Below are 22,280 nucleotides of genomic sequence, written 5' to 3' on the forward strand. Positions count from 1 at the left end.
CTATGCAGCTGCTTCCCACTAGCTCTCTATTTTACATTTGGTAGTGCACATATGTCCACGCCGCTCTCTCACTTCGTCCCAGCTTACCCTCCCTTCTCTCAGTGTCCTCAAGTCCATTCTCTACATCTGCAGCTTTATTCTTGTCCTGTCCCTAGGTTTTTCAGAACCATTTTTTTTAAGATTCCATGTATATGTGTTAGCATACAGTATTTGTTTTTCACTTTCTGACTTACTTCACTGTATGACAAATTCTAGGTACATCCACCTCATTACAAATAACTCAATTTCATTTCTTTTTATGGCCGAGTAATATTCCATTGCATATATGTGCCACATCTTATTTATCCATTCATCTGTCAATGGACACTTAGGTTGCTTCCATGTCCTGGCTGTTGTAAATAGTGCTGCGACAAACATTTTGGTACATGTCTGTTTTTGAATTATGGTTTTCTTGGAGTATATGCCCAGTAGTTGGATTTCTGGGTCATATGGTAGTTCTATTTTCAGTTTTTTAAGGAACATCCATACTGTTCTCCATAGTGGCTGTATCAATTTACATTCCCACCAACAGTGCAAGAGGGTTCCCTTTTCTCCACACTGTCTCCAGCATTTATTGTCTGTAGATTTTTTGATGATCATTTTGACCGGTGTGAGGTGATACCTCATTGTGGTTTTGATTTGCATTTTTCTAATGATTAGTGATGTTGAGCATCCATTCATGTGTTTGTTGACAATCTGTATATCTTCTTCGGAGAAATGTCTATTTAGGTCTTCTGCCCATTTTTGGATTGGGTTGTTTGTTTTTTTGATATTGAGCTACATGTACTGCCTGTGGATTTTGGAGGTTAATCCTTTGTCAGTTGCTTCATTTGCAAATATTTTCTCCCATTCTGAGGGTTGTCTTTTCATCTTGTTTATGGTTTCCTGTGTTGTGCAAAACCTTTTAAGTTTCACATGTCCCATTTTTTTATTTTTGTTTTTATTTCCATTTCTCTAGGAGGTGGGTCAAAAAAGATCTTGCTGTGATTTTTGTCACAGAGTGTTCTGCCTTTGTTTTCCTGTAAGAGTTTTATAGTTTCTGGCTTTACATTTAAGTCTTTAATCCATTTTGAGCTTATTTTTGTATACAGTGTTAGGGAGTGTTCTAAATTCATTCTTTCACATGTAGCTGTCCAGTTTTCCCAGCGCCACTTATTGAAGAGGCTGTCTTTTCTCCATTATATATTCTTGCCTCCTTTATCAAAGATAAGGTGACCATAAATGCATGGATTTATCTCTGGGCTTTCTATCCCATTCCATTGATCTCTATTTCTATTTTTGTGGCAGTACCATATTGTCTTCATTACTGTAGCTTTGTAGTATAGTCTGAAGTCAGGGAGTTCCTGGGATAAAACCCACTTGATCATGGTGTATGATAATTTTAATGTGCTGTTGGATTCTGTTTCCTAGTACTTTGTTGAGCATTTTTGCATCTATGTTCATCAGTGATATTGGCCTGTAGTTTTCTTTTCTTGTGACATCTTTGTCTGGTTTTGGTATCTGGGTGATGGTGCCCTCGTAGAATGAGTTTGTGAGTGTTCCTTGCTTTGCTATACTTCAGAAGAGTTTGAGAAGGATAGGTGTTAGCTCTTCTCTAAATGTTTGACAGAATTTGCCTGTGAAGCCATCTGGTCCTGGGCTGTTGTTTGTTAGAAGATTTTAAATCACAGCTTCAATTTCAGTGCTTGTGATTGGTCTGTTTATATTTTCTACTTCTTCCTGGCTCAGTCTCGGAAGGTTGTGTTTTTATAAGAATTTGTCCATTTCTTCCAGGTTGTCCATTTTATTGGCATATAGTTGCTTGTAGTAATCTCTCATGATCCTTTGTATTTCTACAGTGTCAGTTGTTACTTCTCCTTCTTCATTTCTAATTCTGTTGATTTGAGTCTTCTCCCCTTTTTTTCTTGATGAGTCTGGCTAATGGTTTATCAATTTTGTTTATCTTCTCAAAGAACCAGCTTTTATTTTTATTGATCTTTGCTATTGTTTCCTTCATTTCTTTTTCATTTATTTATGATCTGATCTTTATGATTTCTTTTCTTCTGCTAAATTTGGGGGTTTTTGTTCTTTTTTCTCTAATTGCTTTACATGTAAGGTTAGGTTGTTTATTTGAAATTTTTCTTGTTTCTTGAGGTAGGATTGTATTGCTATTAACTTCCATCTTAGAATTGCTTTTCCTGCATCCCATAGGTTTTAGGTCCTCGTGTTTTCATTGTCATTTGTTTCGAGGTATTTTTTTTATTTCATCTTTGATTTCTTCAGTGATCTCTTGGCTATTTAGTAGCGTATCATTTAGCCTCCATGTGTTTGTAGTTTTTTACAGTTTTTTGCCTGTAATTGATATCTAGTCTCATGTCGTTGTGGTCGGACAAGATACTTGATACTATTTCAATTTTCTTAAATTTACCAAGACTTGACTTGTGACCCAAGATATGATCTATCCTGGAGAATGTTCCATGAACACTAGAGAAGAAAGTGTATTCTGTTGTTTTTGGATGGAATGTCCTATGAATATCAATTAAGTCCATCTTGTTTAATGTGCCATTTAAAGTTTGTGTGTCCTTATTTATTTTCATTTTGGATGATCTGTCCCTTGGTGAAAGTGGGGTGTTAAAGTCCCCTACTATGATTGTGTTACTGTTGATTTCCCCTTTTATGGCTGTTAGCATTTGCCTTATGTATTGATGTGCTCCTAAGCTGGGTGCATAAATATTTACAATTGTTATATCTTCTTCTTGTATTGATCCTTTGATCATTATGTAGTGTCCTTCTTTGTCTCTTGTAATAGTCTTTATTTTAAAGTCTATTTTGTCTGATATGAGAATTGCTACTTCAACTTTCTTTTGATTTCCATTTGCATGTAATATCTTTTTCCATCCCTTTACTTTCAGTCTGTATGTGTCCATAGGTCTGAAGTGGGTTTCTTGTAGACAACATATATATGGGTCCTGTTTTTGTATCCATTCAGCCAGTCTATGTCTTTTGGTTGGAGCATTTAATCCATTTTCATTTAAGGTCATTATCGACATGTATGTTCCTATTACCGTTTTTTTAATTGTTTTGGATTTGTCATTGTAGGTCTTTTCCTTCTCTTGTGTTTTCTGCCTGGAGAAGTTCCTTTAGCATTTGTTGTAAAGCTGTTTTGGGGGTGCTGAATTCTCTTAGGTTTTGCTTGTCTGTAAAAGTTTTAATTTCTCTGTCGAATCTGAATGAGATCCTTGCTGGGTAGAGTAATCTTGGTTGTAGGTTTTTCCCTTTTTCACTTTCAATATGTTCTGCCACTCCCTTCTGGCTTGCAGAGTTTCTGCTGAAAGATCAGCTGTTAATCTTATGGGGATTCCCTTGTATGTTATTTTTTGTTTTTCCCTTGCTGCTTTTAATATTTGTTCTTTATATTTAATTTTTAATAGTTTGATTAATATGTGTCTTGTCAAGTTTCTCCTTGGGTTTTTCTGTATGGGACTCTCTGTGCTTCCTGGACTTGATTGACTATTTCCTTTCCTGTGTTAGGGAAGTTTTCAACTATAATCTCTTCAAATATTTTCTCAGTCCCTTTCTCTTCCTCTTCTTCTTCTGGGACTCCTATAATTCGATGATAGTGTGTTTAATGTTGTCCCAGAAGTCTCTAAGACTGTCCTTAATTCTTTTCATTCTTTTTTCTTTATTGTGCTCTGCTGTAGGTATTTCCACTATTTTATCTTCCAGGTCACTTGTCCATTTTCTGCCTCAGTTATTCTGCAGCTGATTCCTTCTAGAGTATTCTTAATTTCATTTATTTTGTTGTTCATCATTGTTTGTTTGCCCTTTAGTTCTTCTAGATCCTTGTTAAATGTTTCTTGTATTTTCTCCATTCTATTTCCAAAATTTAGGATTATCTTTACTATCATTACTCTGAATTCTTTTTCAGGTAGACTCTCTATTTCATCTTCATTTTTTTGGTGTGGTGGGTTTTTACCTTGCTCCTTCATCTGCTGCATATTTCTCTGTCTTCTCATTTTGTTTAACTTACTGTGTTTGGGGTCTCCTTTTTACAAGCTGTAGGTTTATGCTTCCCTTTATTTTTGGTGTCTGCCCCCAGTGGGTGCTATTGGTTCAGTGGGTTGTGTAGGCTGCCTGGTAGAGGCAACTGGTGTTTGTGTTCTAGTGGGTGGGGCTGGAAATTGTCTTTCTGGTGGGTAGGCCCACATCCAGTGGTGTGTTTTGGGGCATCTATGAACCCTCTCTGCTAGTGGGTGGTGTAGTGTTCCTGTCTTGCTAGTTGTTTGGCATGGGGCATCCAGCACTGGAGGTTGCTGGCCATTGGGTGCAGCTGGGTCTTATCGTTGAGTTGGAGATTTCTGGTAGAGCTCCTGCCAATTGATATTATGTGGGGCCAGAAAGTCTCTGGTGGTCCAAAGTCCTGAATTTGTCTCTCCCACCTCAGAAGCTCAGGCCTGACTCCAGCCCGGTGCACCAAGACTCTGTCAGCCACATGGCTCAGAAGAAAGGGGAGAAAAAAAGAAAGGAAAAAAAAATTTTTAAGTAACAATAAATAAAAAAAATTGTTAAAATAAAAAAAAAATAGAAGAGAGCAAGCAAACCAGTAAACAAATCTACCAATGATAACAAGTGGTAAAATCTATACTAAGATAAACATAAAAATCATATACAAATCAGTCACAGACAGCAAACTCTATTCAGGTATTCCACAGATGCAGGGTACATCACATTGATTGTGGGGATTTAATCTGCTGCTCCTGAGGCTGCATGGAAAAATTTCCCTTTCTCTTCTTTGTTCGCACAGCTCCTGGGGTTCAGCTTTGGTTTTGGCCCCACCTCTGTGTGTAGGTCTCTCTCAGGCATCTGTTCCTGCCCAGACATGGGGTTAAAGCAGTCGCTTATTAGGGGGCTCTGGCTCACTCATGCTGCGGGGAGAGGGAGGGGTACTGTAGTTATAATTGGAATGCGGGGCAAGTCTGTAATGGCAGAGGCTGGCATGACGTTGCAAGAGCCTGAGGTGTGCCATGTGTTCTCCTGGGGAATTTGTCCCTGGATCACGGGACCCTTGCAGTGGTGTGTTGCACAGGCTCCCGGAGTGGGTGTGGATGGTGACCTGCTCTTGCACACAGGATTCTTGGTGGCTGCAGCAGCAGCAGCATTAGTGTTTTATACCCATCTCTGGGGTCTGAGCTGATAGCCGTGGCTCACGCCCGTCTCTGGAGCTTGTTTAGGCGGTGCTCTGCCTTCTGTGGGAAGACAAGGAAGGAATCCCCTCTCTTCGCACACCCCGATAAAATGGTCTCTTGCCTCTTAGGCAGGTCCAGACTTTTTCCTGGACTCCCTCCTGGCTAGCTGTGGTGCACTAGCCCCCTCAGGCTGTCTTCACGCAGCGAACCCCAGTCCTCTCCCTGGGGTCTGATCTACGAAGACCAAGCCTCAGCTCCCAGCCCCCACCCATCCCAGTGGATGAGCAGGTGAGCAGACAAGCCTCTCAGGCTGGTGAGTGCTGGTTGACACTGATCCCCTGTGCGGGAATTTCTCCGCTTTGCCCTGGGCGCCCTTGCTGCTGTGCTATTCTCCATGGCTGCAAAATTTCCCCCCACCCACCCCCCGTCTCCACCAGTGAAGGGCTTTCCTAGTGTGTGGAAACTTTTTCTCCTTCACAGCTCCCTCCCATAGGTTCAGGTCCTGTCCTTATTCTTTTTTCTCTGTTTTTTCCTTTTTCTTTGCCCTACCCAGGTATGTGGGGATTTTCTTGCCTTTGGGGAAATCTGAGGTCTTCTGCCAGTGTTCAGTAGGTGTTCTGTAGGAATTGTTCTGCATGTAGATGTATTTTTTTAAAAATAATTATTTCTTTATTTATTTATTTTTGGCTGTGTTGGGTCTTCGTTTCTGTGCAAGGGCTTTCTCCAGTTGCGGCAAGCAGGGACCACTCTTCATCGCGGTGCGTGGGCCTCTCACTACCGTGGCCTCTCTTGTGGCAGAGCACAGGCTCCAGATGCGCAGGCTCAGTAGTTGTGGCCCATGGGCCCAGTTGCTCCACGGCATGTGGGATTCTCCCAGACCAGGGCTCGAACCCACGTCCCGTGCATCGGCAGGCAGACTCTCAACGACTACGCCACCAGGGAAGCCCTAGATGTATTTTTGATGTATTTGTGGGGAGGAAGTTGATCTCCACGTCTTACTCCTCTGCCATCTTGAAGGTCTCCTCTAGTAGGCTTTTTTGAATGACTATTTCTCCACTGACTATAAGCCCTGAGGACAATTTCCAAAGATTTTAATGATTGATTGTTTTTTATAATTTTCACTAGTTAAAATTATTGTTTTGCTGGGAAAAGTTCAGCCAAACTTTTACTCCCCCAGCAGCTGCTCAATTGATATTTGACAAATGTTATGAGGTCATTCAGTAGGTATATGATTTTCTGTCAAACAACTGATCCTAAAGCAACTGAATATTCATATACAAAATGATTCTCAACCCCTACCGCACATCATTACTAATATTAAATTTAAATGGATCATATCCCTAAATGTAAAACCTAAAACTATAAATCTTCTAGCAGAACACTTAGAAGAAAATCATTGTAACTTTGGATTAGGCAACAATTTCCTATATAAGTTTCCAAATCATGAAGCATAAGAGAAAACATGTTAAATTGTGCTTCATCAAAAATAAAAATTCCTCCTGTTTGGAATCTACTGTTAAGAAAATGGAATGAAAAACCACAGAGTAGGATAACCTCTTCATAAAACATAGGCCAGAATTCTAACAAATCTATACAACTTAACAATAAAAAGGCCAGGAACCCAGTTAAATAAAAATGGGTATAAATGAACAGACTCTTCACAAAGTAAGATATACTCATGGACGAGAAACCAATTATAAGTAGTTCAACTTCATTAGTCATCAGAGAATTGCAAATTAAAATCACAATGAGATACCACTATATACACATTAGAATGGATAACCTTAAATAGATTGGCGATGTTGGAGAGGATGTTGAGCAACGGGAATTTTCAGGTATTACTGGTGTTACAAACTCTTAGGAAAGCAGTTGACAATATCTTACAAAGTTAAACACTTACATTTTGATCTAGCAACACCATTCCTAGATATTTACCCGAAGAATGAAAACATTTATCTACAGAAAGACTTGCACATGAATGTTAATAATAGCTTTATTACTGATTGCCAAAACCTTGAAATAATCTAAATGACTAGCAACAAATGAGTAGATAAACAAAATGGAGCATATCCATTCAATTAAATACTACTCAGTGATAAATAAATAAATGCATGCCACAACATGAATGAATCTCAAAATCATTATTCTATGACAAAGAAGTTGTCACAAAAAGACATTTATTCTGTGATTCCATTTATACACAATTCTAAAGTGGCAAAATTAATCTATGGTGACAGAAAACGTATCAGTGATTACCTATGGCTGAAGTTAGTGGGTTAATTGCAGATCTGAGGGGGCATTTTATGGTGATGGAAATGTTATATATCTTCATTTTGCAGTGGTTTACACCGGTGTATACATTTTTCAAAACTCATTGAACTATATACTTAAAATGGAGGCATTTAAAATATAAATTATGCCTAAATAGATTAAAAATAAATGGTAATATGCTATAGCTATTTAAAAAAAATCACAGTAAGATAATTACAAACTAGCTTATTATATTGAAATTTGAAATTTGAAGGATATTTTAATAAACTTTTCAAATGACATTTAAGAAAACAAAACAAACAGCAGCAAAAATGTGTTCAGAATAGCTAGAGACAACAAAATCTACTTATCCAAAGTTAAGTTAAAGTCCTAAGTGAAAATAGAAGTTGAATAAAACTCTTCCTTATTTGAGTGTTTCATGAGCATTTGGGGAGAAAAGGTGAATAAATGATTTAAAAGTGTGTTTAATTTGCAGTAGGTTATTATAAGGAAAATTTCTACCCTATTTAGAGTTCTATAAACTCAGTCCCATGGTTCAATAGTAATATGCACTTGTTTGAGGTTTTGTTTTCATAGTGATAATAAATATCTCCAAGTTTATTATGTTTTTATTATTATTGTGATTTTATTTTTATTTCAAACTACTATAAGATGCCAAATAATTTTAAATCCATATTTTTGAAGGGTATAATTAATACGTTTTGCACACAAATTTTTGGAATGCAGGAGCTAAATGTAGATTGTCACTGGAGAATTGATTATTTTTCCTTCTAGATGTTAAAATGTTTAAACTTGGTGCAAGCCAACTATTTCTTAATGGTGGTTCTTGTTTGATCCCTTTTCCTACTATAATATGAAGATGTGAAAAAATATTAGTTTTTAGATTCCTTGTCCTTTCTGGCTCACTTAGAATAAACAAATCTGGAAAAACATAATTTGTTCTTTCTAAGAAGGAATAAGAGCTAAAGGAATAAAGGCAAGCTGAAGCATAAATGTAGGAACTGAGAACACAGTTTTGAAATGGCACATAATCAGATCATAACATAATTATTATTATTTAATATTCCAAGTTATTCTTACACTTGGAATATAACTCTAACCCCCCAAGCCTGAGTTAAGAGTCCTCTGGCTTATTTATGACAACTTGTGCATAGCTCGTTCATCACGTTTCTCACATTTCATTATAATTATACTTTAAAAGAGTCTATCTTCACTAGGCTGTGAAAGTAGGGGAAAACTTTTATTAATCTCTCTACTTCTGTGACTTCTACATGGCCTGGAGCATTGAACTGATACATATTTCTTTCTGAATTCCTGGGAGAAGAGCCTATGGAATAAATCAGCCACAGCCCAGTAGAAATATAGTTGGTGAGATTGGTTAGAGTGTTTCTGCTAATGAGATTTACTATCCAAATGCACCATCCTGGGGTTCTCAGAACTAATGTCATTATCAATTTTCAAGCACAACCTTCCCTCTGCACCCTCATACAAATTCTGTAAAGTGATCACAACAGGTATTTATGATACTTATTTTTTACTATAATAGGAAATAGTGTGAATATGATGTGTCTAAGTTCATTTAGTGTGGTGGCCCCCAAGCTGTAAGCTTATTCAGCTTTCTGCTTTCCGGAGAACTGCTTGTCTCTTTCTTGGTATGCACTCCTGACGCTGCGGTATTGAGCGTAAAAAAGGAAAATGGCTTGCGGCCAGTTTCGTTCCAGGTGCCTGCTCTGGATCTAAGAGCCCCTGGTTGTTCCCCAGAAGAAGGACGTGCTGCCCTGAGGGGGAAGTCTGTATCTCCAAAGAACGGCCCATAAGGCATGCTGACGCATAGATAGTGGCGCATAGATAGTGGCGCATAGATAGTGGTGCATAGATAGTGGCCCATAGATAATGGCGCATAGATAGTGGCAACAGAATTATGTGGAAATACAAGGTTTACTGATTTGTTGCCTAGTGTTCGTTCCGTGCTGAACCTATATATACATTCATGCTCTTTGAATAAACTTGCCTTGCAACCATCAGTTGTCTTGGCCCTTCTGACCCCATACTGGTGCTTTTCAGTTCCTTACCCCTCACCACCAGGAACTTCTAGCTTTCTGCAGCCGGTCTGCGGCAATTTAGTAGAGGCAAAATTGGGTAGTGGAGTGATTATTTTTCTTTCTAATTGTAAGAGTTAGAGTTCATCTGGCCATATCATAACTGATTATTAAAATAAAAAGATCCTGCCTCAAAAATAGCATTACTACTGCCTTTGAAGCATATTAATAAATTAATTATATGTCCCAATTTTTATACAGTGCCTCGAATCCCTAAATACGAATCACAACTTAAATAGTAAACACTGGCTATTATTTTTCCAATACATATGGTGGTTGGTATTGCATAATATTTAAGAGTGTGAGCACTGGAATCAGGCAGATGTAATTACACATTTAAGTTATAGCACTTACTAGCCATGTTACCTCAAAGAAGTTATTAACCATCTGAAACTCAGCCTCTTTACATATAAAATGGGATAGTAATAGAACCTATTTCTTGGGATCATTGGTGAGATTGGTAGGTTAAACAACTGAATTCAGTAAAGTATTTGCCACAATACCTGATAGTTAATAAATCCTGCTTAATTATAGTGTTTATTGTTATTATTTTAATCAAAACAGTATGCTACTGGCCCAAAAACAGACACATAGATCAATGGAACAAGATAGAGAGCTCAGAAATAAACCCACATACTTATGGTCAATTAATCTACAGCAAAGATGGCAAGAATATACAATGGAGAAAACAGTCTCTTCAATAAGTGGTGCCAGGAAAACTGGACAGCTACATGTAAAAGAATGAAATTAGAACATTTTCTCACCTCATATGCAAAAATAAATTTCAAATGGATTGAAGACCTGAATGTAAGACCAAATACCATAAAACTCTTAGAGGAAAACATAAGGAGAACTCTCTTTGACATAAATCCCAGCAAGATTTTTTTGGATCTGCCTCCTAAAGTAAAGGAAATAAAAGTAAAAATAAACAAAGCCACTTAATTAAACTTAAACATTTTAGCACAGCAAATGAAACATCAACAAAACAAAAATACCACCTACTGAGTGGGAAAGATATTTGCCAATGATATGACCATTAAGGGATTAATATCCAATATATATAGAGAGCTCACACAACTCAACATCAAAACAAACAAACAAACAAGCTGATTAAAAAATGGGCAGAAGAACTGAATAGACATTTCTCCAAAGAGGAAATGCAGATGGCCAACAGGCACATGAAAAGATGTTCAACGTTGCTAATCATCAGAGAAATGTAAATCAAAATCACAATGAGATATCACCTCACACTTGTCACAATGGCTATCATCAGAAAGAATACAAATATCAAATGTTGGTGAAGATGTGGAGAAAAGGGAACCCTCTTACACTGTTGTTGGGAATGTAAATTGGTGCACCCACTATGGAAAGTGGTATGGAGGTTTGTCAAAAAATGAAAAATAGAACTACCATATGACCTAACAATTCCACTTGGGTAGATATCTGGAAAAAATGAAAACACTAATTCGAAAAGATACATGCACCCCAATGTTCATAGCATCATTATTTACAATCACGAAGATATGGAAGCAATCTAAATGTCCATCAACAGATAAATGGATAAAGAAGATGTACATATATGCAATGGAATACTACTCAACCATAAAAAGAATGAAAATTTGCCATTTACAACAACATGGATGGACTTGGAGGGCATTATGCCAGTTAATAATTTAGACAGAGAAAGACAAACACTGTATGATATCACTTATATGTGGAATCTAAAAAATACAACAAACTAATGAATAAAACAAAAAAGAAGCAGACACAGATATAGAGAACAAACTAGTCATTACCAGTGGGGAGTGGGGGAAGGTGCACTATAGGGTTGGAGGAGTGAGAGGTACAAACTATTGGGTGTAAGATAGGCTCAAGAATGTGTTGTACAACACAGGGAATATAGCCAATAATTTGTAATAAGTATAAATGGAAAGTAACTTTTAAAAATTGTATAAAACATTTAAACATTTTTTTAAAAAGTGAAAAAAAATTTTACTGCATAATTGACATAAAGGAAAGGGTATAAAACATAAAACAAAAATTAATAAATTATTATAAACACCAGTGTTGAGAAAAAGAACACCTAAATCAAAAAAATGAGCATTGTTTGCAATCCAGGAAACTTTGTACCTTCGAGATCACAGCTCTCTTCCTCCCCTCTAGTTTTAACAAGTCAGGACTTGTACGGAAATGATTGTTTTGCTTTGTTTGAGTTTCGCTGCCCATCTGTGCATTTCTAAACAATATTGCCCTTTTTTGACATTTATATAGTAAAGAAATCTCAGAAGTCAACAACAGTAAAAGACAAATCTAATTAGAAAATGGACAAAGTACATGAAGAGACATTTCACTAAAGAGGATATACGGATGGTAAATAAGCACATGAAAAGGTGTTAAACCTCACTGCCCATAAGGGATTTGCAAATTAAGATCATTGTGTGATATCATCACAACAACAATTAGAACAACTAAAATAAAAAAAGAAGTGACCATGGCAGTTTCTGGTGAGTATGTGGAGAAACTGTCTCTTTTATACACTAAAGGTGTAATATAAAATGTGAATATAAAATGGTACAGCCACTTTGAATAATAGTTTGGCATTTCCTTAAAAACTAAGCATATACCTTTCATACCACCCAGTATTTGCACTACAGATATCCTGGAGAAATGAAAACTTATGTCTATACAAAACTTGTACATAATTGTTCATAGCAGCTTCGTTTGTTATAGCCCAACCTAGAAATGACCTAGATACACTTCAATGTGTGAATGTGTAAATAAACTGTTGAACATCCATACCATAGATGACTACTGAGCAATAAAAAGGAATGAACTACTGATACACACAACTTGGATGAATCTCAAGGGTACCATGCTGAGTGAAAAAGCTAATTTCTAAAGGTCACATATTCTTTATATTCCATCCTCAAAATCACAAAATAATATAGATCAAAAATAGGTTAGTAGTTGCCAGGAATTAGGAATAGTAGGAAGGATTTGGGTGGGTGAGTGTGACTTTAAAGGAGTAGAATAGACGATGTTTTTGTGGTGATAGAATAGTTTTATGTCTTAATTGTGGTGTTTGGTACACAACCATAAATGTGTAGAAGTATACACACACATTATCCTAATGACAGTTTCTCAGATTTGACATTGTACTGCAATAATACAAGATGTAATCATTGGGGAACCCTGGATGAAGGGTACACAACACCTCTCTGTACTATCTATATAACTTCCTGTAAGACTGTAATTATTTCAACATAAGATAAAATAAATAATTTTCTTCACCCAGATAAAGTTATGCAAATGGGAACAGAGGGACAAAGAGAAGATGGAATAATATAAAACAAAAGGCAAATCTTAATTCCAAATATATGAATGGTTTCATTAAGTGTAAATGAAATAAACACTCCAATTCAAAAACAAAGATTGTCAGACTGGATAAAAAAAGCAAGAACCAACTATAATTTTTTTTTCTTTCTTTTAAAAATAAGAGCCACACCTTAATTTTAAAGACACAAACAGGTTGAAAGTAAGAGAATTTCTTTCTGATAACATTTTGCTTCAAGCTAAAGAATTTATTTTAGCCTATCTTGTCTTGCAGTTTTGTGGGAGATGAATTCATTGTGAATTTATATTTCTGAATGTGTTTATATTTCCCCTTGATTTTTTTTTTTTTTGAGTTGTGTTTTTTAGATTTATTTATTTATTTATTTATTTATTTATTTATTTATTTATGGCTGTGTTGGGTCTTCGTTTCTGTGCTAGGGCTTTCTCTAGTTGTGGCAAGTGGGGGCCACCCTTCATCGCGGTGTGCGGGCCTCTGATTATCGCAGCCTCTCTTGTTGTGGAGCACAGGCTCCAGACGTGCAGGCTCAGTAATTGTGGCTCATGGGCCTAGTTGCTTCATGGCATGTGGGATCTTCCCAGACCAGGGCTCGAACCTGTGTCCCCTGTACCAGCAGGCAGACTCCCAACCACTGCGCCACTAGGGAAGCCCTTCCCCTTGATTTTTGAAGGATATTTTTACTGGTAGAATTCTAAGGGGTTTTTGTTTGTTTTTGTTTTTTAAATTTCAGCACATCAGAGGTGTCCTTCCATTGACTTCTGGATTTTGTTTTTCCTGATGAGACGTCAGCTGAAATTGTTACCTGTAGTTCCCTTTATATATATATATATATATATATATATATATATAGTTTGTTTGTTTGTTTTACTCAGCTGCCTTCAACATTTCTATTTATTTTGGTTTTAACATTTAAGTATAATGCACCTAAGTTTTTCTTTATATTCTTCCTATGTGAGTTTATCTAAGCTTCTTAGGTCTTTGTTCTCTTAAATTAAATTTAGAAATAAAAATGGGACATTATCTCCTCAAATATATATTTTTTCCCATACTTGGTCACTTATTTTTCTGGGACATCAAATATACATGTATTAGATTGCTAATGTTCTAAAATCTCAGATCCTCTATTCTGGTTTGAATTTTTCTTTTCATATGTTTCTTTTGCTGTAAACATGCACAATTTTTATTGATTCATCTTACTGTTTGTTAATTCTTTCTTCTTATGTGTACAGTATGCTAATAATCCCACCACAGTAATTTGTCATTTCTTATACTGTGTTATTCATTTCTAGCATTTCCTTTTTTATTGTTTGCATCTCTCTGATGAAGTTTTCTACCTATTCACACATGTTCTCCACATTTCCACATTAGATCTTTTAACATATCAACCTTAGTTATTTAAAGTATCTACCTGTCTGATCACATTTGGACCATCTTTTGTCCAAATTCTGAATAAGAAATTCTAGTCTGATTCCGATGACTACTTTATCTCTTAATAATAGATCTCTTTTTCTTGCCTCATGTGTCTTCGAATTTTTTATTAAATTCTGAATATTGCATGTAAAAATAGTAGAGATTGATGTCAATAGTGTCTTTTCTGTACGTGTCTCTTCTTCTGCCAGACTGAAAGATTGACTCAAAATTTTTTGTATATGAACTGAATTTGGCTTGTTGTTGCTTTAGTTACATTAAGGACATTACAGGCTTCAAATATCCGGGGGTGTGCTAAGTGTGAGGTCTAGGATGCTACAGGTTTTCTCTCAGTGTTCTTATTCTACCTTCACATTTCATCAGATTCTTCATGCCTGTGCAAAGTTCCTGCCCCTCCTCCCATGATATACTGCTATTGCTTCATACTCAATTGAAGTCACATTGTGGGTGCAGAGGTGTTTCTTTGTTATTCTGATCTTGCCTTTGTCTTAGGTAGGTTATTTGCATGTAAACTGCAGGGAGACAGGTTTTTCAGCATTCTTGCCCTTCCTGAAATGCAAGTAATCTCTACCTCCTACTCAGTCCAGACTCCAGAGAGCAGGCAAATTTTCTACTCTTCCTCAGTGCAACCAATCTATATTTTGTACCAGTGAAGAGTTGATAGAGAAGATTTCTATTTTCCTCCCTTCTTACACCACCCCCTCCCCCACCACGAAGGCAACTGAAATTTGCTTTATATCAGTTCAGGATTCTAGGAATGAGTATGTTTCCTACTCCACCCTAGTGGTAGAAGGCTATCTCAGCACAGAGTCCAGAAAAGGAGGATTTATTGTCCCTTCTCTAGTAGTAGTCATCATCTTTTTGAAATCAGTAGAGTCTTGGGTCTGGGGGAGTTATGTGTCCTTCCACCCAGTGGCAGTGGCTTTTGTCTCATATCAGAAGAGAGTCCAGGGTGAGGACATTTCCAGCTTATCTCTCAGTGGTAGCTAACCACTACCTTACAGTCTGGTGGGTCCAGAGTACAGATGGATTTCTCCTAATCCTAATGCTCTCTCCTTAAAACTAGGCTGACTTTACAAAAATAGTCCACAGAAGTGGTGGTTTTAATCAGCTTTCTTGCTCGGTTCCAGGTTGTTCTCATGGACACTTGGTAGAAGTCATGAAAATGAGTGAGTAGGTGGGTGCTGATTCTCCTTGTGTTTGAGGACCCTAGGGATCCTAAACAGTCATGATAGTCTTCATTCAAACTTTAAGAATTTGTTAAAATTTCAGCTTTTTCTTCTCACCTGCTTCTATGGTGACCACTTCTACCCAGGCTCCGTCAAAGTTATACCAATTCATGTGTGCAATTCTCCTCAAGGGACGTGTCTCCTCTTGGATTTCAGTTTGCCAGTTTGCCTTGAGAACTTTGCCATCTGCTATGTGCTCCAAAAATTATGATTCTGTATGTTACCTGTCTTGTTCTCATTTTTACATCATGAATGACGTTCTCTTACAGTGTTCTTTGTCCTAAGTGAAAATAGAACTCATCTTTCACAGTTAAGATAGTTGTGCATTTAAATTATAATATAGATTAGAGTAAAACATTTTTGGTCTCTGGATATGAATTTTTTTTTAAATGACTACATATTCCACCACCAGCTCCCCATTTTTTCATATAAAATATGCTTGTTTATTCATGTTGTTGTGTGTAGTTTCTACATGAAATTTTCCTTTAGACTTTTGGCTGATGGTGAATCATCTTGCCAGATAAAACAAGTGATAAACTCTTTCTCCATGTACTAGGATGACCTTCAGCACTGGGAGATTAGATAAATACAAGGAATCTGCAGAAATGCCAAATGATTTTTGTACAAAATGGTGTTATTTTAACACCAATGATGGACCAAGTAATGCCAGATTCATATGACTCTCAGAGACATATTTGTTTCAAAACAGAAGTTATCCATCAAAACTGGTTCTTTTGACCTACTTTTTAGATTTCCAGAATTTCAACAGATAGTCCCATTAAACTAAAAATAGAACTGTTATATCTGTTTTCTTTGATTTTCTCCTTCTCTTTCACTTTTAAGGCAACCAGCTCTAACTAAAAAAACATTAACTAAAGTACCATGCCAACCATCAGTGGCTGTCTTTTCTTTGTAAAATCACTTAGCCTTCCTAAAGCTCACTTTCTTCATCCCCCCAAATAAGATAAATTTACCTACTTTAACAGTCTTCATAGAGAGCTTGCAATGGAAAAATGTTACCTGTGTTGAACAATAAATATGTTTGTTATTATTACCTATTTTCATTTTCTCCTTAATAAAGATTGATCTGGTTCTCACATATGCTGTTCCATAGACCAATGGAGTTTATTTTGGAGGCTTGACTGACGAACTACTATCTCTTTTCCCATTTATGGTTCTTTGAGCATTATCACTATGTTTTTGTATTTATTTAAATGGCTCTTGACTGTTCTAATTAAGGGTGTACCTCACATGCATTATCATTTAAGGAGGTCTGAACAAATTATGCCTGCCTTTAACTTAGATTTAGTGTTTCTGTCATTGTCTAAAAGACTATGAAGTTTTATAAATAGACATTAATAAGAAATTTAGTAATTAAGATTATCTTAACATCCCTTTTTAGTTATTAAACACTGGCTGACTGTAATAAGACTTATTTTGTTCATTGCAGTCATTGACACATGGCATTAAGAGAGAATAGAGTCGAATTTTTAATTTTACATTTCTTGAAACTGCAACTTATTCACATTCAATGCTTTCACACAATAGCACTTACAATTGGGGTTAAATGTGTATGCTAGCTATCCCTTCCCTATGCAATCATAAATAGTGCTTTTATTAATACATGTCCTGGTTGTTCTTTTGTTTTTTGTGATATAATCATTATCTTTTCTTCACTATCTAGTTACACCTAGGATTAGTAATGTGGTTCTTTTAATTCAGTCTACATGTGGCTAATTTAGGACACAGTAATACAGAGGAATAGCCCACACACTTTGGAGTGAGATTCTTTTAATCCACCCACCTATTACTAGCTACGAGACTGGGACAGGTTATTATCTCCAAGCCTCAGGTTCTCCAACAGTAAAATGAAGACAATAGTAATGTTTTAGATTGGAAGAGAAAATGCATGTGAAACACTTGGCATATTATTTAGCATTAGCCAGTAGCTCAAGAAACGGTGCCAAGTATGATAGAGGTTACTGTTATTTCTAATATTGCTATTATTATATTTCTTAGAATAACCGCACTTACACACAGAACGTTTAAACTGCTCCTAGCCTAACGTCACTTAATCAATATTTTGTTTTTGATGGTTTCTTTTTCCTAGATCAGTGCTGTCAGTCCTAATTTGTAAACTCTTAAGGGATGGAGACATTTATTTATCTTGCCCAATAAATACACATCACTCTAAGAAATATTTCTTGATTATGCTGCTGATTCTGTTGTCCTGTTTCCCCTAATCTAGTTGAGGATATTTTGGCATGCCCTCTCTTTTTGAACACAATTTAATTCAAAATGAAAGAAAGACCATTGTTGGTGCAATTAGCTTGGCCTAACACAACCCCTGAGTTTAATTTCTGAATTAACGCTGCCACTTTTGCCATTTCATTTTTTCTTTGGATCCTTCTGCTATGTATGATTTCAAGATGACAATTCCTTTTGGACTTTTTGGCTAAAGGCACTTGTCACTTCCAATTCATTATTTCTTTGATATTTGCTCACTGCAGAGCATCTGTCTCCATGCAAGCCGCTTTGGTAGAGGATGTACATCTCTGTAATAGCAAGACAAGTACGATGCCCTGATTATAAGCTTAGGAAAATAAAAATACAGGAGGATTATTTTGAGGTTTTCAAAACCTTCCATGGATATATCTTATTTTTGCTGCTATTTGAGTTTCCAGCAGGTATATTTCTTATATCTCTGTGGTACAACATCAGTCATGGAAGGCAAGTCTGCTCTGCAGATGTTTTATCTAACATTGCCTGCCTGCCTCATGTGGTCTGACTAAAAATGTTATTAATAACTGGAAAGTCACACATCTTTAAATAAACAAAGGCTGGCATTTCTTGTAGGGGAAAATAAATAAACAAAAATAGCTATGGAACTATTTTACTAATTTTTTTTGACTCATAACCCTTCTTGCTAAATCTTGTTTGCACTTTTTATTAAAAAAAGTGTTCAGAACTGCAGTGACTCTCTCCCCAAGCAGGTCACCAGTTAACTGCTCAAAATCCAGAAGCTACTAGCTTTCATATCAATTAATTCTACTAAAGACAAAATCCTGAACTATTGGACAAATTATTACAGTCTGTGAAGTCCGAAACAATTCAGAGCATAGCATGTTATAGTAGGGGGAACAATCAACTCAGATTCAGGAGTCTGAACACTTCTGTTTACTGAATATGTGACCTTCGATAAGTCAATAAACTCCTTTGGGCCAATGAAATACCTGCTTTCCCTTGATGATAGGGATATTGGAAGGTCTATAAGAAACAGTAGACATGAAAGTGTTTAATGTATGTAAGAAATGAGTTCTCTTGTGACCGATCGCATGAACTATTTCATTGTTATTTTTTTTCTTTGCAATTACAGCTTCTATCCTCTCCTAGGCATTCCTTGTTCTTTACTTTTAAGAACATAGCACTCAATTATTCATTCAACAAATAGTTTTGAGTGCCTTCTGGTATTAGCACTGTAGATACAGCAAAATCAAAATGACAGGGACAAAACTAAACACAGAAAGGACCATTTAGCAGGGGATAGCCTCTGGATGTTGTCAAGTTTCAGTGTGCTATAGGTTCATTAGTTTCAGTATTAATTCATTAATTTTAGTAAGGCTGAAATAGGGAAAGCCACAAACAAAGAATGGTAATGCAACAAAGATATAGTTTAACTTAAAGAAGCTATCGATTTGAAATAGAAATAGGAACATATTTACGTTGAGAGAAATGGACACTTCCTACGTTATGAAAACAATTTTGGCTATAAAGTGAGAAATTCAGTTCATCAGCCTGATACTCGTAGTGAAAATGTCAAGGAATCTGGAAACTATTACCTTTGTCACATTCTGTTATGTTTTGGAAAAGCTAGATCTCTGGAGGGTTATGGAGCAATTAGCTGATGATCGAAGGGCATTTTCCACTTTGCATTGATACACTTAGATTTCCTTGAGAAAGCATATAAATAAAAGTTTACAGTGAATGACTTTGCCCTCCAAACTCTGTCTGGATGGCTTTTACCCTGCCATCCCATCACTTAGCATACAAGAGTTTAGCTGAGGAGTTTTATCATTTTTCCTTGGGAGAAAAGCTGATAATGAAGCTTGAACCCTCAGTCTAAGAGTCTCAGCCTCTTTGTACTGTAGATCATGTGGAAAATTAAGTCAGAGTTACATCTTCTCATTTGAAGAGGATCACTTCCCTTTGAACAAGGGCTTGTAAAGATACTTAACTTTTTCTGCCTATATATTGCCTTCAACAGAAACTTTACAAGCATCTGGTGGATTTGGGGTGGGTGAATTTAAAAATGACTTCCACCATCTGGAACTTTCTGTAGTGGAGTTGAGAGGTCGTGGTGAGTGTGTGCAATTCACTACCAGTGACATCTTGTTCAAATATCCTGACCTCCCTGACCCTCAGTTTCATTTTTGTAAAATGAATGAGGAGGACAATATTAACTCAATGAGTATTTATTGAGCAGCCTGGTGCCCAGGATGCAAAGGTGCCTGGAATTCATGAGCATGTTTTCAAGGGCATTAATAATTCTTTATTATTCTATGGAATGTAGCTTCAGTTGAGTGGGGCATCTCACTATTTCCAACAGACAACATGCTTATTTACCCTTCTTGTGATTATTTTTTTCCTGTAGAATCTTTCTTTTCCGGCATGCCTACTTCATTCTACCTGATTATCTAACTCCCATCCATACGTCAGGGACACAACTCAAGTCTCACCTGCTCCACAAATCTCTCCCACTTTGGACTATTCCAATCCATGAAGTTTGATTGAATTTACCATCTTACTCTTTAGTTGCTCTTTAATTGTTTCAGGTGTGTTAGTTTTATTTCCCAATTAGATTGTAAACACCTGTAGGTCATAAATTATATCCTATATCTCTTTTGCAAATTCACAGAACTTGCCAAAGCGTTAACTGCACAATAGATATCTAGTAAATACCAATTCTAATTACCTAGTTAATAACTTTCTTAGCTTTCAGCACCCCAAAATGATACAACAGATGAATCAGGTATTTTTTCCATGATTATGTAACTTGTGAAATGTAACTATTTTACTTTTGAGTAGATCAAACATATTTTCTCTAATTTCCAAATTTAAAAAGCAACATTTATAATATTCTTCTTTTGCTTGCCACATAAGGAAATGAAGTAATTAATCAGACATTCTCCTTTAGCTGTTGCAACCAAGTAAATTTTTCAAAGTGTTACACTTAGAAGGACCATGACATCATATTTTTGCCCAGTGAGAAATTGTTTGCAACTTGAGCCTCAATGAGAAATTTGCCCTTTCAGTAATTTTTATTTTTAAGTAAAAGCCTGCCTGCTAGGAAAATGTTGCAGAAAATTGCACAGAGAAGGAAAGAAAATCCCTCACAAGGAAAGCAGGTAGCAAGCACTTTTGAGTAACATATTGAAGACATCAAAAAGGTCATTTACAATCTAAAATTTGAAAACTGGAGCAAACCGAGACTAGCCAAGTATTAAGAGCTCTTTAATAGGAAGGCAACCCTAAAGAGATGAATGCAGAATAGAGTGTGTGAGACAACAAAAGGGACTTACTCTGGCCATCCTTAAAGTGAACGATTCTCCATACTGCTTCCCACCCCGCCCAGACATGTTATGGGTGCGAAGCTCTATCTGGGAGAACTCATCCGTCAAGCCTCTGGCACCCAGAGTGAACAAATTCGGGTAACAGCTGACCTCAGTGGATGTTGTTTTATTAAGTAAGTCTTATTCAGCAAACAGTACTTACAACTGTACAGCTTTTACTCTTGGTTATGAGTCATAATTTATTAGTTTGTTAATTAATTGATTCATTTATTTATTAATGCATTTATATCTTGCCTTATTTCAAAATTGATTTGTGCTGCCCAAGTCAAGAAAACTGTTCTTTAATTTTGGCTCTGCTACAAATAAGTGCCTTGGGGAAATTCAGTCAAACTTTGTTGGGCTGAGTTTTCACATCTGAAAATTAAGGCATAAAGTAAAATGATGCATGAAATCTCCTCTTGCATTTCCTTATGTAATGCTTTAATATTTTTAGTACGCTTAGCAAGAATAACCAGAAAAAGGCTTGTTGTGAATAAAGTATCAGATGAAGAAATAGGCTATATAAATGCAAAGTAATAATAATATAAATGCAAAACAATAATTATCCCTGAGATCCAGCACTTTACTACCAGTGGTGACATGGTAAGAAGGTGATTCACAGAAGCTTGACTGCCATGATTAAGGCAATAATGAGAGCGACTTAGAAGAAGCAGAGTTAAGTAATCAGCATGTGACAAGTGGTGGCAATCTATTTAAAAGTCAAAGCTACAAGGAAAGAATTAATTTATGATATTGAAGAATGGGGACCATAGCAGGATATAATGAATAGAAATTTAGAAAAAAATGTAAACTAAATAAGATAAAATCTCCATAGTGAAATAAAGTCTTAAATTTTGGAGAGCTCAGAATTTCATAAATTGCTTCATAATGTTTTGCAGGGTTAGACCGTTGGGAAAACTTGCAAGATTCCACAAGTTAATTTGTCCTCAAGTAGGACTCTCCTTGCTAATATGCTTCCTTATTTCCTTCAGAACTTCAGTAGATCCCTAATGAGGGACCACAGCTGTTACCTGGGGCTGTAGTCAGGCTCTTCCTGAGGCTAACAACCTCAGTGCTCTCACAGTCAC

The sequence above is a fragment of the Balaenoptera borealis genome (genome assembly GCF_965194805.1).
Source record: "Balaenoptera borealis genome assembly, chromosome: 11".
NCBI lineage: Eukaryota > Metazoa > Chordata > Mammalia > Artiodactyla > Balaenopteridae > Balaenoptera > Balaenoptera borealis.